This window comes from Gossypium hirsutum, chromosome D13, assembly GCF_007990345.1.
Source record: "Gossypium hirsutum isolate 1008001.06 chromosome D13, Gossypium_hirsutum_v2.1, whole genome shotgun sequence".
NCBI classification, from domain to species: domain Eukaryota; kingdom Viridiplantae; phylum Streptophyta; class Magnoliopsida; order Malvales; family Malvaceae; genus Gossypium; species Gossypium hirsutum.
Window position 1 is genome coordinate 32108589 of NC_053449.1, and position 16674 is coordinate 32125262.

The 16674-nt window shown below is 37.6% G+C and overlaps 1 non-coding gene across 1 annotated transcript; it reads right to left on the bottom strand.

The window, feature by feature from the left end:
* Window positions 1-15985: 15985 nt before the first annotated feature.
* On the bottom strand, window positions 15986-16092 carry LOC121225853 (small nucleolar RNA R71). The gene has a single exon (XR_005923757.1). It is a non-coding gene; the product is annotated as a small nucleolar RNA R71 (small nucleolar RNA).
* Between the last annotated feature and the right edge of the window lie 582 nt (window positions 16093-16674).

Sequence of the window (16674 nt, forward strand, 5' to 3'; positions counted from 1 at the left end):
CACACAAAGAGCATAATTTCAATTGGCTTTATAACATAGTCTCTAAGCACATTCGACTATCCGTCATAGTATGACTATTCATTTCAATATAATTCAAGTAGGATCATTACTCGAAGACTTACCTCAAATGTCGTCGAACGACTTCAACGGCTATTCAATTACTTTTTCCTTCCCTTTATCGGATCTAGTTCCCCCTTGCTCTTGAGCTTAAGTTCAACAAAATTTAAAATAGTCATTAATCGACTATTCAAGTATTACTTTCAGAATAATATTATATATATTGATCCGACTTTCACACACATAGATTATAGCAAGCTTTATATTAATCAATAAATAATTCATCGGCAAACTTTCATTAATGTTTACAACAAAATCACATATTCACTACGAGCTGTTTTCCTGAGCAGTAGTTACTAAATTACTTATAACTGGAGCTACTAAACTCCAAATCACTTGCCGTTAATTTTCCCTGAATATAGACTCGTATATCTTCCATCCATAAAATTTTCAGAATTTTAGGCTTGGCCAATCAATACCAGATTTTTCTTAAAGTTTCCCCTATTTCACTGGTTGACTATTCTGACCACTCTTCACTACGAATCCAATTTCTCACTTTACAGAATTCCAAATGTGTTGTATTTGATCTCATTTGAAACTAGACTCATTAAGGAGTCTAAGCATATAAATTTTATCTTATAATCATTTTTGTACAATTTATAATGATTTTCTAAAAACAGAACAGGGAATCCAGCAGTCATTTTGACTCAGCCCCACAATACTTCAAATATCTCAAGATAGGTAACTCTTTTGTTTTTATAGTTTCCTTTGTAAGAAAATAGACTCTTCAAGCTTTAATGACATAATTCACTCAGCTTCTAATTCAACTCCTACAATTTATGGCGATTTTCCAAAATCACCTTACTGCTGCTGTCCCCAAACAGATTATTACCAAATCAAATACTAACATTAGCATTTCACCTTAATAGCTAGCTTACCAAGCCTTGATTTAACATATAATTCACACATATCACATTCAGCTATATATATATACATTCTAAATCCCTCTCTTAACACATAATCTACTAACTTGAAAATTATTTTCTAACAAATTTTAACTTACACTAAAGCCGAGTGTTACTCAAGCTTTAAGCTCATGTTCTTTCATTATTAAGCAAGTGTTATAACACAAGGATTCATGGCCGAAACCTATGCATAACATTATTCAAGATTTAAACTCTTAAATGTCATTAGCAAATAAAGCCATACACACACAACTTATAAGTAAATTCCATCCTTGCAAAGCCTATAGTTCACTCGGCCACTCAACCCACAACCTATCGAAACTTCAATTCAAACTCATTAGCCGAACATACATATACTTATAATAAGCACATATGACATCTTCTTCAAGACACATTCAGCTATGGCATAATTTCCTTATAAAACCCAATTAATCAATCCACCTTAACCGAAACTTAACTCATACAAAACCTATCTTCAAACCATAAAATAGGTAGAAGTTAAACTAATCATCCAAATGGTGCATAAGTTTTCCAAGAATGACATTGAACTTACCTTACTTTAGGTATCCACCTTAGCCGAATTTTCTTCCCCAAAGGCTTTTCTTCCTCTTCTTTCTCTAGTTACGGCAATGGAGGAGAAAACATAGGCTAACTTTGGTTTTTCCTCCCACTAACTTGTATTTTATTAACCTTATTCATTATTTCATTTTGTAACATAAACTATTAGCATAAAATAGTTATAATATTATTTACTCCATAACATGGCCGGCCACCATATTTAACTTGGGTAAATTGACATGCAAAACCACTCCTTTCAATGCATGTACTATTAGACCATTGTAAATTAGCCTCTCACTTTCCAACAAAGTTTCATATAAGTCCATATAAAAAAGATTCACATAAAGATGATCAAATTAATGCATGAAACTTTCACACATGCAATTACTCACATCATAAACACAGAATATAATTTTTAATTATTTATAAGACTCGGTTTCGTGGTCCCGAAACCACTTTTCGACTAGGGTCAACTTTGGGCCGTCACAACTCTCCCCCACTTAAGAAATTTTCGTCCCCGAAAATCTTACCGGTAAATAGGTTTGGGTATCGTTCTTTCATTGAGCTCTCGGTCTCCCAAGTAGCTTCCTCGATCCCGTGTTTGAGCCATAACACCTTTACTAGCGGAACTCTTTTGTTTCGCAACTCCTTTACTTCACGAGCTAGGATACGCATCGGTTCTTCTTCATAGCTCATGTCGACTTGAATTCCAACCTCCGATGGGCTAATTATGTGCGATGGATCAGATCGATAGCGTCGAAGCATCGAAACATGAAAGACGTCATGAATCTTTTCAAGCTCCGGGGGCAAAATCAATCTATACGCAACCGGGCCAACTCGTTCGGAGATTTCGTACGGCCCAATGAATCTTGGGCTCAACTTGCCCTTACGGCCGAACCTGAGTATCTTTTTCCAAGGTGAAACCTTAAGGAACACTTTGTCTCCCACCTGATACTCGATGTCTTTTCGTTTCAAATCTGCGTACGATTTCTGACGATCCGTGGCTATCTTCAGACTTTCACGGATTACCTTTACTTTCTGTTCAGCATCTCTAATCAAATCAACTCCGAAAATTTTACTTTCACCGAGCTCGGTCCAAAACAATGGTGTACGGCATTTACGACCGTACAAAGCCTCGTAGGGTGCCATCTTAATACTTGATTGAAAACTATTGTTGTAAGCGAATTCAATCAAAGGTAAGTACCGTTCCCATGAACTACTGAACTCGAGGATGCAACATCTCAACATATCCTCAAGTATCTGAATTATCCGCTCGGATTGACCATCTGTTTGTGGATGAAAAGCGGTGCTAAAATGCAGCTTGGTACCCAAAGCTTCTTGCAATTTCTTCCAAAATCGCGAGGTGAATCTCGGATCTCTATCCGACACAATAGAAATCGGTACCCCGTGTAATCTCACAATCTGAGAAACATACAATTCAGCTAGTTTATCCAATGAAAAATCCGTACGCACGGGGATAAAGTGAGCCGACTTAGTTAGTCTATCGACAACAACCCATATCGCATCCTTCTTACTTGCTGACAAGGGCAGTCCGGACACAAAGTCCATTGTGACTCGATCCCATTTCCACTCGGGTATCATGATCGGCTGGAGTAATCCTGAAGGCACTTGATGTTCCGCTTTCACTTGTTGACATATTAAACATCTCGAAACAAAGTCGGAGATGTCCCGTTTCATACCATGCCACCAAAATTGACGTTTCAAATCGTTGTACATTTTCGTACTCCCCGGGTGAATTGACATTCGGCTACAATGGGCTTCGTTCAGAATCATCGAAATGAGTTCCGAATTCCTTGGAACACACAACCGATTTCTGAACCTCAAACAATTATCGTCGTCAATTTGAAACTCTGATCCCTCGTTCGGAAAACACTCAGCCCGTTTTGCAACCAATTCATCATCGACTTTCTGAGCTTCACGAATTTGGTGAGTCAATAATGGTTTAGCTTTTAATTCAGCTACTAACACATTGTCTGGTAGAACAGACAAATGCACGTTCATCGCTCGCAAAGCAAACAATGACTTCCGGCTTAAGGCGTCCGCAACCACGTTAGCCTTTCCCGGGTGGTAATCAATGACAAGCTCGTAATCTTTCAATAACTCAAGCCAACGTCTTTGTCGCAGATTCAAGTCTCGTTGAGTCATCAAATATTTGAGACTTTTGTGGTCCGAAAATACATGGCACTTCTCACCAAACAGATAATGTCGCCATATTTTTAAAGCAAATACGATGGCAGCTAGTTCGAGATCATGGGTCGGATAATTCCTCTCGTGTGGCTTCAATTGTCTCGACGCATAGGCCACGACTCGACCTTCTTGCATCAATACGCAACCCAACCCAAGTAGGGATGCGTCACTATAGATGACAAACTCTTTACCCGATTCGGGTTGCACCAAAATTGGAGCTTCAGTCAAATGAGTTTTCAGTTGGTCGAAACTTTTCTGACATTTCTCCGTCCACTCGAACTTAACATCCTTTTGAAGTAGCTTCGTCATTGGTGTGGCTATCATCGAGAAACCTTTCACAAATCGTCGGTAATAACCGGCGAGCCCCAAAAAGCTCCGAACTTCAGTAACATTTCTCGGAGGTTTCCAGTCAAGTATGGCTGAAATTTTGTTCGGGTCAACTCGAATACCCGACGCGGATACCACATGACCCAAGAAGCTAACCTCTCTTAACCAGAACTCACACTTACTGAACTTAGCATATAACTGCTTATCCCGTAAAATTTGCAACACTAGTCTCAGGTGCTCAGCATGTTCGGTCTCATCTCTTGAATAGACCAAGATGTCATCAATGAACACAACTACGAACCGATCCAAATATGGTCTGAAGATCCGATTCATCAAATCCATAAATACTGCCGGGGCATTAGTGAGCCCAAACGGCATCACTAAGAATTCGTAGTGACCGTACCTCGTTCTGAAAGCAGTTTTGGGTACGTCTGAATCTCGAATCCGCAACTGATAATAACCCGATCTCAAATCTATTTTTGAGAACACTGAGGCCCCCTTTAGTTGATCAAACAAATCATCGATACGCGGTAGTGGGTATTTATTCTTTATCGTCACTTTATTCAGTTGACGATAGTCAATGCACAACCTCATGGTTCCGTCCTTCTTTTTCACGAACAATACTGGTGCACCCCAAGGTGAGAAACTTGGCCGAGCGAAACCTCTATCCGTCAATTCTTGCAGCTGAGCTTTCAACTCTTTTAACTCAGTTGGTGCCATACGATACGGAGCTATCGAAATCGGCGTAGTCCCAGGTATAAGCTCAATACCAAACTCTATCTCCCGAACAGGTGGTAAACCCGGTAATTCTTCAGGAAAAACATCCGGGTATTCACAAACCACCGGCACAGATTCAGGTTTCTTTTCTAGTTCTTGGTCATCCAGTACATACGCAAGGTATGCTTCGCACCCTTTTCTCACATATTTCTGGGCCAACATTGAGGATATTACAGCGGGCAACCCATCCAAATCCGTAGACTCAACTCGGATTACTTCGTTATTTGCACACCTCAAATCAATAGTCTTACTTTTGCAATTCACAACCGCATCATGCACGGTCAACCAATCCAACCCAAGGATAACATCAAATTCATCAAACGGCAAAAGCATCAAGTCCGCTGGAAAACAGGAACCTCGAATTGCTAGGGGACATTTCTTACACACTTTGTCGACAAGCACGTAACGACCCAAGGGATTTGACACCCGAATTACAAACTCAGTAGACTCAATAGGTAAAGTCTTACTGGATGCTAAGGTTTCACATATGTACGAATGAGTAGAACCGGGGTCAATCAAAGCAATTACATTAGTATCAAAGAGAGTAAAAGTACCGGTAATAACATCAGGCGAAGAAGCATCCTCGCGGGCACGTATAGCATATGCTCTAGCAGGTGCACGAGCCTCGGATCTGGTCGTAGCATCTCTAGATCCTCTCTGACCACCACTAGCATTGCCCATATTTCTAGATGGTCTACCTCGAGCAGTGGTAGCACCCGGTTTCCCACTCTGATTTACATTCTGTTCGGACAGCCTCGGGCAATCTTTAATGAAGTGGTCCACTGATCCGCACTTGTAACAGGAGCGGTCATGGAATCTACAACTCCCTAAATGCCATTTACCGCAATGTCGACATTCCGTTCGGCCTCGACGTTCATTCCCAACACTGGCGACTGAAGTGCCTCGTGTACCCACAGGGGGTCGATCACGATCTCGTCTAAAAAGGCCCGAAGTGCTTTTAGACCGGCCCACATCATCTCGAAATTTCTTCGATGCCTGTTGATGAGACTTTCCCGAGAATCTTTTACGAAACTCCCCGGTTCCCACATCAACTTTTTGTTTTTCCTTTCTAAGCTCTTCGGCTTTACAAGCTCGCTCGACAAGTACTACGAACTCTCGTATCTCAAGAATGCCAACGAACATTTTTATATCTTCATTCAGCCCATCTTCGAAGCGTTTACACATAACAGCCTCGGACGAAACACATTCCCGAGCGTATCTACTAAGTCTAACAAATTTTCGCTCGTAATCAGTAACTGACATAGAACCTTGCTTAAGCTCAAGAAATTCCTTCCGTTTTTGATCAACAAATCTCTGACTGATATACTTTTTCCGAAACTCAGTTTGGAAAAACTCCCAAGTTACTTGCTCCCGGGGCACGACAGAAGTCAGAGTACTCCACCAATAATAGGCAGAATCACGTAGCAAGGAGATAGCACACTTTAGACATTCATCGGGTGTACAAGACAGCTCATCGAGTACCCGGATAGTGTTGTCCAACCAAAATTCAGCTTGCTCGGCATCGTCGCTATCCGTAGCTTTAAATTCAGTAGCCCCATGTTTTCGGATTCGGTCAACTGGGGGCTTATTTGACCTTATTTGGTCAGTTACCGGAGGTATTGTAGGTGCGGGGGTGGTGTTTGTCGGGAATGGAGGTTGTGGAACAGCCGTATTAGTTCGAATGTATTGGTTGAACCAATCATTCATCACGCTATAGAAAGCTTGTCTAGCTTCATCGTTCGGGCTACTCGCATTAGGTTGAGAGTCCACCGGCGCTGTCCCTTGTGCGGGAGCAGGCGCTACACTCTCAAGATCATCAGCTACCGCTCGGTTGGGATCGGGATCCATTACTATAAATAAACACATTTGCAAATGTCAGAAATCACCACACTATCAATTAATCACATAAAATGGCATGTATAGCTAGACCCCAACACATTACGGTAGTCCTAGAATCGACTAAACCGTAGCTCTGATACCACTAAATTGTAACACCCCAAACCCGAGACCGTCACCGGAGTCGAATACGAGGTGTTGACAGACTTTTAAAAATTTTTCCAGACACTGCCCAGTCTGAGTACTAGTCGCTTCAAAAATCATATCTTGAGTTTCACAACTCGAAAATCAGTTTTGTGATTTTTCCCTGAAACTAGACTCATGTCCCCACCTATATATTTTTTTCTAGAATTTTTGGTCGGGCCCATTAGTACAGTTTATTAGTCAAAGTCTCTCATGTTACAGGGGTCGACTACACTGACCTTTTCCCATTACGACTGGGATATCTCTCTGCACAGGGCTTCAATACTAATGCCGTTTGTTTCTATGGAAACTAGACTCAGAGAGGAATCCATACATATATGGTATGACCCCTAATTATCTCTGGTCAATTTATAGTGAATTTCCAAAGGCGGAACAGTGAATCCAGAAACTGTTCTGGCCCTGTTCCACAAGAACCCGAATATCTCTTTCTGTACTGTTCCTATAATTGTTTCGTTACTTCCATATGAAAGTAGATTCATCAAGGTTCGATTACATAATTTATTCACTATTTAATTCCACTCCTACGAATTTATGTGATTTTTCAATTCTACACCACTGTTGCTGTCAAAATCTGTTTTCAAGATAAACTTTACCTATTTTGTGGTTACCATGGACCAACTAGGGTTTTGCCATACATAGGTCCACATGTGATCATATTTAGCCATTCCAATGGCTGATCATTAGCCCAACACTTCCATTTCAATCCATAGTCACATCGTGAAACCATATATATACATACATAAACACAAATGGTCTAATGCCATACTCCACATCTACAAGCCATTTTCGCATGGCTTTACACACATACATCACAAAAGAACTTAAACAACAGGGGGTAGTCCTATACATGCCATATCCAGAGTTCAACTAAAAGAGTACCAAAAGAGCTTGATAGTGTAGATGACTTCGACTTCGCTGATCCCGAATCCGATAGCTAACGAACAAAATCTATAAAACAGAGAGCCAAAGCAACCGGGTAAGCATTTTAAGCTTAGTAAGTCTCAAGTAATGAAATCGGCTTTGACTACAGTATTACATTCACATAGCTAACTAAATCACTTTATTAACACACATTCTCATAATCATACTTACTTCACACTCCATCAACATATATACACAAAGTATCAACCTTTCTAAAAGCCGAAAATTCGTTAGCCGATCGCACGAATACTATTTAAAACGAATCGACTTTTCCAATGCACATGCAACACACCTTATCGTTCGGGTTGGTCGAGCATATTTATTGAATTAGTTACAGCACAAAACGCTCACATTCAAACCCAAGTTTCTTCGGTATTTAACCGAATACAACCGCAAACACCTTTGCCTTCGGGTCTTAACCCGGACATATCAACTTGCATAATTGCCTTCGGGTCTTAGCCCGGATATATCATCTCGCATAATTGCCTTCGGGTCATAGCCCGGACATATTAACTCGCATAATTGCCTTCGGGTCTTAGCCCGGATATATCAACTCGCATAATTGCCTTCGGGTCTTAGCCCGGATATATTAACTCGCATAATTGCCTTCGGGTCTTAGCCCGGATATATCAACTCGCATAATTGCCTTCGGGTCTTAGCCCGGATATATTTCAAATGCTCATGCACACATATATCAATAATCATAACACATCCATTTCATTTCTTCGTTACTAAGGCTCAAACACAAAACATTTATTAAACCTTTCAAATTTCGGCTCAGTAGCCGCACACAAAGAGCATAATTTCAATTGGCTTTATAACATAGTCTCTAAGCACATTCGACTATCCGTCATAGTATGACTATTCATTTCAATATAATTCAAGTAGGATCATTACTCGAAGACTTACCTCAAATGTCGTCGAACGACTTCAACGGCTATTCAATTACTTTTTCCTTCCCTTTATCGGATCTAGTTCCCCCTTGCTCTTGAGCTTAAGTTCAACAAAATTTAAAATAGTCATTAATCGACTATTCAAGTATTACTTTCAGAATAATATTATATATATTGATCCGACTTTCACACACATAGATTATAGCAAGCTTTATATTAATCAATAAATAATTCATCGGCAAACTTTCATTAATGTTTACAACAAAATCACATATTCACTACGAGCTGTTTTCCTGAGCAGTAGTTACTAAATTACTTATAACTGGAGCTACTAAACTCCAAATCACTTGCCGTTAATTTTCCCTGAATATAGACTCGTATATCTTCCATCCATAAAATTTTCAGAATTTTAGGCTTGGCCAATCAATACCAGATTTTTCTTAAAGTTTCCCCTATTTCACTGGTTGACTATTCTGACCACTCTTCACTACGAATCCAATTTCTCACTTTACAGAATTCCAAATGTGTTGTATTTGATCTCATTTGAAACTAGACTCATTAAGGAGTCTAAGCATATAAATTTTATCTTATAATCATTTTTGTACAATTTATAATGATTTTCTAAAAACAGAACAGGGAATCCAGCAGTCATTTTGACTCAGCCCCACAATACTTCAAATATCTCAAGATAGGTAACTCTTTTGTTTTTATAGTTTCCTTTGTAAGAAAATAGACTCTTCAAGCTTTAATGACATAATTCACTCAGCTTCTAATTCAACTCCTACAATTTATGGCGATTTTCCAAAATCACCTTACTGCTGCTGTCCCCAAACAGATTATTACCAAATCAAATACTAACATTAGCATTTCACCTTAATAGCTAGCTTACCAAGCCTTGATTTAACATATAATTCACACATATCACATTCAGCTATATATATATACATTCTAAATCCCTCTCTTAACACATAATCTACTAACTTGAAAATTATTTTCTAACAAATTTTAACTTACACTAAAGCCGAGTGTTACTCAAGCTTTAAGCTCATGTTCTTTCATTATTAAGCAAGTGTTATAACACAAGGATTCATGGCCGAAACCTATGCATAACATTATTCAAGATTTAAACTCTTAAATGTCATTAGCAAATAAAGCCATACACACACAACTTATAAGTAAATTCCATCCTTGCAAAGCCTATAGTTCACTCGGCCACTCAACCCACAACCTATCGAAACTTCAATTCAAACTCATTAGCCGAACATACATATACTTATAATAAGCACATATGACATCTTCTTCAAGACACATTCAGCTATGGCATAATTTCCTTATAAAACCCAATTAATCAATCCACCTTAACCGAAACTTAACTCATACAAAACCTATCTTCAAACCATAAAATAGGTAGAAGTTAAACTAATCATCCAAATGGTGCATAAGTTTTCCAAGAATGACATTGAACTTACCTTACTTTAGGTATCCACCTTAGCCGAATTTTCTTCCCCAAAGGCTTTTCTTCCTCTTCTTTCTCTAGTTACGGCAATGGAGGAGAAAACATAGGCTAACTTTGGTTTTTCCTCCCACTAACTTGTATTTTATTAACCTTATTCATTATTTCATTTTGTAACATAAACTATTAGCATAAAATAGTTATAATATTATTTACTCCATAACATGGCCGGCCACCATATTTAACTTGGGTAAATTGACATGCAAAACCACTCCTTTCAATGCATGTACTATTAGACCATTGTAAATTAGCCTCTCACTTTCCAACAAAGTTTCATATAAGTCCATATAAAAAAGATTCACATAAAGATGATCAAATTAATGCATGAAACTTTCACACATGCAATTACTCACATCATAAACACAGAATATAATTTTTAATTATTTATAAGACTCGGTTTCGTGGTCCCGAAACCACTTTTCGACTAGGGTCAACTTTGGGCCGTCACAATGTATACTGAGAGAGGTTGCTCTATGCACTCGTTTTGAAGACGATTTAAATGAAGATATTAAGTTGTTAGTTAGGATTCTCGAGTTAAAATAATTTATGGTTCTTGTGGATAGAGTGCACAAAGCCGAGGAACTTAGCAAAGCAAAGAGAAAAGTTGATTCTAAAGCTTGTGATTCAGGGAAAGGCCTATTGGAAAGTCATATTCATCACCATCAAAGAAGTTAAAAGAATTTCATAGTCATTTGTCAACATCAGTAGGTTATTTTGGGAAAGATAGAAGAAAACAACATTTGAGCTTGAAACCTCAAGCTACGTCTGTAGCGAGCATAGGCAGTGTTAGAAACAACAATCTTGAATGTCAGCAATGTAATAGACAACACTTCGATGAATGCAGATTGAAAGATGTGTCATATTTTAAATGTGGTTTTTATGAGTATCATCGTAGAGATTGGCCTGAAAGGTCAACTAAAGAAAAGGATCAGCTACTCATTCGAGTAATGCAGCTAGGAGAGGGAGACCACCCCGGAACATCAGAAATGCGGGTAATAGTTGTAGTGGGAGAAAAGATTCTACTGTGACATTTGAGACATGAGCATTAGCCAGAGCTTACGCAATTCGTGCTCGAGAGGAAGCTTCAGCGCCTGATGTGATCACCAGTACATTTTTTATCTTTGATACTAATGTTAATGTTTTGATTGACCCAGGGTCAACGCACTCATATGTATGCATGACTTTAGTGTCAGATAAGAAAATACCTTTTCAATCTACTGAGTTTGTGATTAAAGTAACGAACCCTTTAGGTTAGTATGTGTTAGTTGATAAAGTCTATAAAAACTGTCATTTGATGATTCGAGGTTGCAACGTTTCGACTAATTTAATGTTACTACCCTTTGATGAATTTGATGTGATTCTGGGTATGGACTGGTTAACTCTACATGATGCTGTTGTAAATTGTAGACGGAAGCATATTGAGTTAAAGTGTCAGAACGGTGAAAAGCTTCAAATTAAATCAGATAGATTAAATAGTACATCTAATGCTATTTCGGCTATGTCGGCACAAAAATATGTTAGAAAAGGCTGTGAATCGTATCTTACTTATATATTTGATTCCAGAGTTGTGGAATTGAAGTTAGAATTAGTTTCGATTTTATGTGAGTTTACAGACGTGTTCCCAAAAGAGTTACCAGGGTTACCGCCGATCAGAGAAGTTGAGTTTGCTATTTAATTGATGCAGGGAACATCTCTAATATTGATAACTCCGTATAGAATGGCACCTACTGAATTAAAAGAGTTGAAAGCATAGTTACAAGAGTTGACATATAGGGGCTTTGCTCGACCCAGCTTTTCTCCTTGGGGTGCTCCTATTTTATTTGTCAAGAAAAAGGACGGATCAATGCGACTATGTATCCATTACCGAAAGCTCAACAAAGTCACGATCAAGAATAAGTATCCATTGCCATGTATCAATGATTTGTTTGGCAATTTGAAAGGTTGGACGGTATTCTCAAAGATTGATCTCTATTCTAGTTATTATCAGTTACGGGATTAAGACTTGGATGTGCCAAAAACTCAGTTCAGCACCAGGTATGGACATTATAAGTTTCTTGTGATGCCATTTGGTTTAACAAATGTACCTACAGTGTTTATGGACTTGATGAACATAATATTCAAACTGTACTTAGACAGATTTATTGTTGTGTTCATTGATGACATTCTGATCTATTCACGTGTTATACCTTTGGCGAATACTCATTCTATACTTGCCCTTTATCAATTAACACAAACTTCTCCTTAATATACCAGAATATTATGAAGTCAAATTCTTACTAACTCATGTGACGATTACTATAAACCCACACGTATACGCCAAAGTAATCATTTGGGTGGATAATACTATGTCAGACAGACTATTTACTGCTATATGCCCAAAATTCAAACCCGCTAGATCTGGACTGTTACAACTCTACTCTCTTTAACAAAATTTCATATTTGAAATTTCTATCTTTGGTGAATTTCAATTGTATAACTGATAACTAACTGATCACACCAAGCGCATACCATGAGTTGGGAAAATTCAGAATTTGGCGATTGCTTGTGTAAATTGAAACGTTAGACACTTACCCTTTTTGATAGATGTCAAGATTATATTGGAGAACCTGAACAATTTCCACAAAGTAAACTTCTTGCATAGGTTGTTCCTATAAAACAGATAAGCAAACACTGTTTCAAACACTTTTTAAAAACCAATCAAAATCCCTAACTTTTCATCTGCTTAATATTTCTCTATTCTTCGTCTTTAGTTTTAGATTTTTTCCCCAAAAGTAACTCCTTTTCTTTCTTTCAATTCCTTTTATTGCATTACCATCACACACAATAGTTCGAACTACAACTAGAGGAACGGGTCGAGGCCATGCCAAACAAAACATCACGCCCAGTAATCCCATTTCATTTAGACCTTGAGAATTCAAAGATACAGCACTGCGGGTAGAGACAGAGATGCTCAATTCTAACACTACCAAAGACGAAATGAATCGATATTTAGTAGTTCAGGGTATCCAAGACCCAAACTTTGCATACAATTTTCAACAACCCCTACATTGTTGTTTGAGTGACAACATCGTTGGTTTCATCTTACCTCTAATTCTGCTAGAAGTCAGTTTTCATTTTCCACTAAATCCATTCTTTTGTGTCGTGCTAACTAAATACGAAATTGCACTAGGTGACCACTGGAAACACATAAATTTATGCATTTTTACATACCCTTTTTAAATTACAATCATATAGTTTTGATAAAATTATTGTCAAAAAAATAATTAATTTTTACACAATAATTAAAGTGCACTTAAAATATGAACATGTTGAATTTTAGTTAATTTTATAATTATTTTTGATAAATTTTGGTTATTTTCGACAGATTTGCACAAAGGGCGAAAAATGGCTCGGCAGACACTACTAGAAGCACAAAATTGAGAAGCAATTTGAAGTATCGAGGTGAACTAAATTTCAGCCTAAGACGGTCCAAAATTATATGTATTAATTCATAATATAATTAATTTTAACTTATATCCAATTTAATTTGGGCTAATAATTTATTATTAATTAATTATGAAAAAGTGGTCCAGTTGAACTGAACCGAGTGAACCGAACCGACCAAGAAATGGACAGCACAAAAACCATCCCAAGAGTTTACCCACTTATTAGTTGATTATTTAATCTTGCAAAGAGGCCCTTGAAGACTTGTTCAAGTTGCATTCAAACCCCTCCACAATTGGTGGCTTTATAGATTTGCCCTAAGCCTAAATTAGCAAAGTTGAAACTATCAACCTTGCCACATGTGTGGCCGGCCAAGGGAGGGCTCTTTGGCTGATAATTTTAGTTATTTTAGCAGCCCTTCTCTGTTATAAAAACCCCCTTAGGCTGTTCATTTTAGAAAAACAGCTCAAGCATTCACATCTTTCCTCTCTTCTCTCCACTTTCTCTCTTCTTTTCCATTCCAAAATTCCCTTGTTCTCTTGCTGATTTCTCCTCTTGGGAAAGGGGCATTCATCAGCTATTTGGAGCAGCAATTAAGTTTTCATAGCAGCCTTGGTCGACAAGGACAACAGAGAAGGAAGAACGGAGTAACTAGTCAAGCCACGAAAAAACACCGGATTTCATTCTTGTTCCCTATCTCTTTAATTTTTGTTGTTGTTATGCTAAACATATCTTTGAATATTTATGTTATTGGAATGGTTAATTTAATCAATTTAGCTTGAATTTAATTCATGCTAGGTTGATTGCATCTCGTTTGTTAAAATTATTGAAATTGTGTTTATGTTGTTATAGGCCTCGGTAAGATGCCTGATTAAGTAAAATCAAGACTAAGTTATTCTTGCATTACAATTGTTAGCTAACTAATGAATTAATTATTTAAACAGATTGAACTTGTAATTAATGGACACAATACTTAATCAGTGCATGTTTAATCATCTAAGGTAGTTGAGGGTTAGATTATTAATGGTATCTGACGATACATTTCCCTTGCATAACTTGCAAGATTATTATGATTAAACTATTTTAAGGTAAGGATACTTTGTTACCTCACATAGTCTTTATGTGCTTATTAAATCGAGTTAATTTTTTGAATTGACATAGGGATATGTACAAGAGATTATTTTGATTTAACAAGTATGTATGTGCAATAACATATTTTCCTATTAAGATTTGTTTAATCGGTTGAAGTTTGACATAGGGATATAGTCAAGAGATAAATGTATTTTGGAAGGTGAGATTGTTCATAAGTTAGCAAATTACTGAGTTTCCGTGAACTTAATCGTAACAATATAAACATGAGTTTAATAATTCTCAGTTAAGAAATGTAATCAATCTAACACAATTATGTTATCTTGATTAAAATCGTATTTTGAAATCGTGCATTTGGGATTTATTTATTTAGCTTACTTAGTTTAAAATCTTAATTTTTAATCACCCTCTTCAAACAAAGTATATTTCTTCACCAAAGTGTTTTAAATAGCATTCATAAATAATTCTTTTCACAGTCCCTGTGGGTACGATAACTCGACATTTACTTGTCACTTTATTATTTTTTGCGATTGTGTACACTTGCACATTTTCGTCATTCCAAGTTTTTGGCACCGTTGCCGGGGACTGTGTTTTAAAAAAGTCATTATTTGTAAAGTTGTTGGTTTTGCATTTTGGTTTATTTTTTTGTTCAAATTTTAACTTAGTTAATTTTTCTGTGATTATTTCAAGTGTTTATTAGTATTGACTGAATCATCGATTTACTCCCTGCAGACGCTGAGATTGAATGAACTTTTTGACAACGAAGAAGACAAGGAAGTCAGAGAATGACTGAAGAGATGAACTTCGAAAATCTAAATCAAGGAAACAGAGCAAACCTTGCTCAAAATCCTATACTTATTGCTGATGATGGGGATAGAGCTTTAAGACAGTATGCCGTGCCAGTATTTCATGATCTTAATCCGGGTATTAGGAGACCTGAAATTGAGGCACAATAGTTCAAGTTGAAGCCAGTTATGTTCCAGATGCTTCAAACAGTGGGACAATTCAGTGGAATGCCTATCGAAGATCCTCACCTACAGTTAAGACTATTTATGGAGGTGAGTGATTCTTTCAAGTTAGCCCAAGTACCCGAAGATGCATTACGGTTGAAGTTGTTCCCATATTCACTAAGGGACAGAGCTCGAGCTTGGTTGAACTCATTACCACCAAACTCAATATCAACATGGCAAAAGTTAGTAGAAAAATTCCTTATGAAGTTGAGGAATGAGATCACTGCTTTCCAACAAATGGATGATGAGTCATTGTATGAGGCATGGGAAAGGTACAAAGAATTATTACAAAAGTGCCCTTATCACGGAATCCCACATTGCATACAACATGAGACATTTTATAATGGTCTCAATGCACACACGAGGATAGTAGTGGACGCTTCTGCTAATGGTGCTCTCCTTTCTAAGTCTTATAATGAGGCTTATCAAATCATTGAGAGGATTTCCAGTAACAATTATCAATGGCCAACCAATCGAGCAGCGTCAGGAAGACGAGTCGCTGGAATACATGAAGTAAACGCTCTTACTTCACTCGCATATCAAGTATCATCAATATCCTAAATGTTAAAAAATCTTACTAATGGGTGTGTAATAGTTTTGTAGCACAACCACTGAATCAATTTGAAAATGTAACCTGTGTTTATTGTGGGGAAGGACATTTGTTTGAAGAATGTCCATCGAACCCAGAATCTATGTATTACATGGGTAACCAGAACCAAAATAAAGGAAGGCAAGAGCGGTAATCCAATTTCTATAACCCATCATGGCAAAACCACTCGAATTTTTCATGGAGTAACCAAGAGGCAGGAACCAGTAACAATTATGTCCAACCTAGATTGACCCAGCCAGCTAGTTTTTCGCAACAAGCTCAGAAACCAACCCAAGCTGAACAA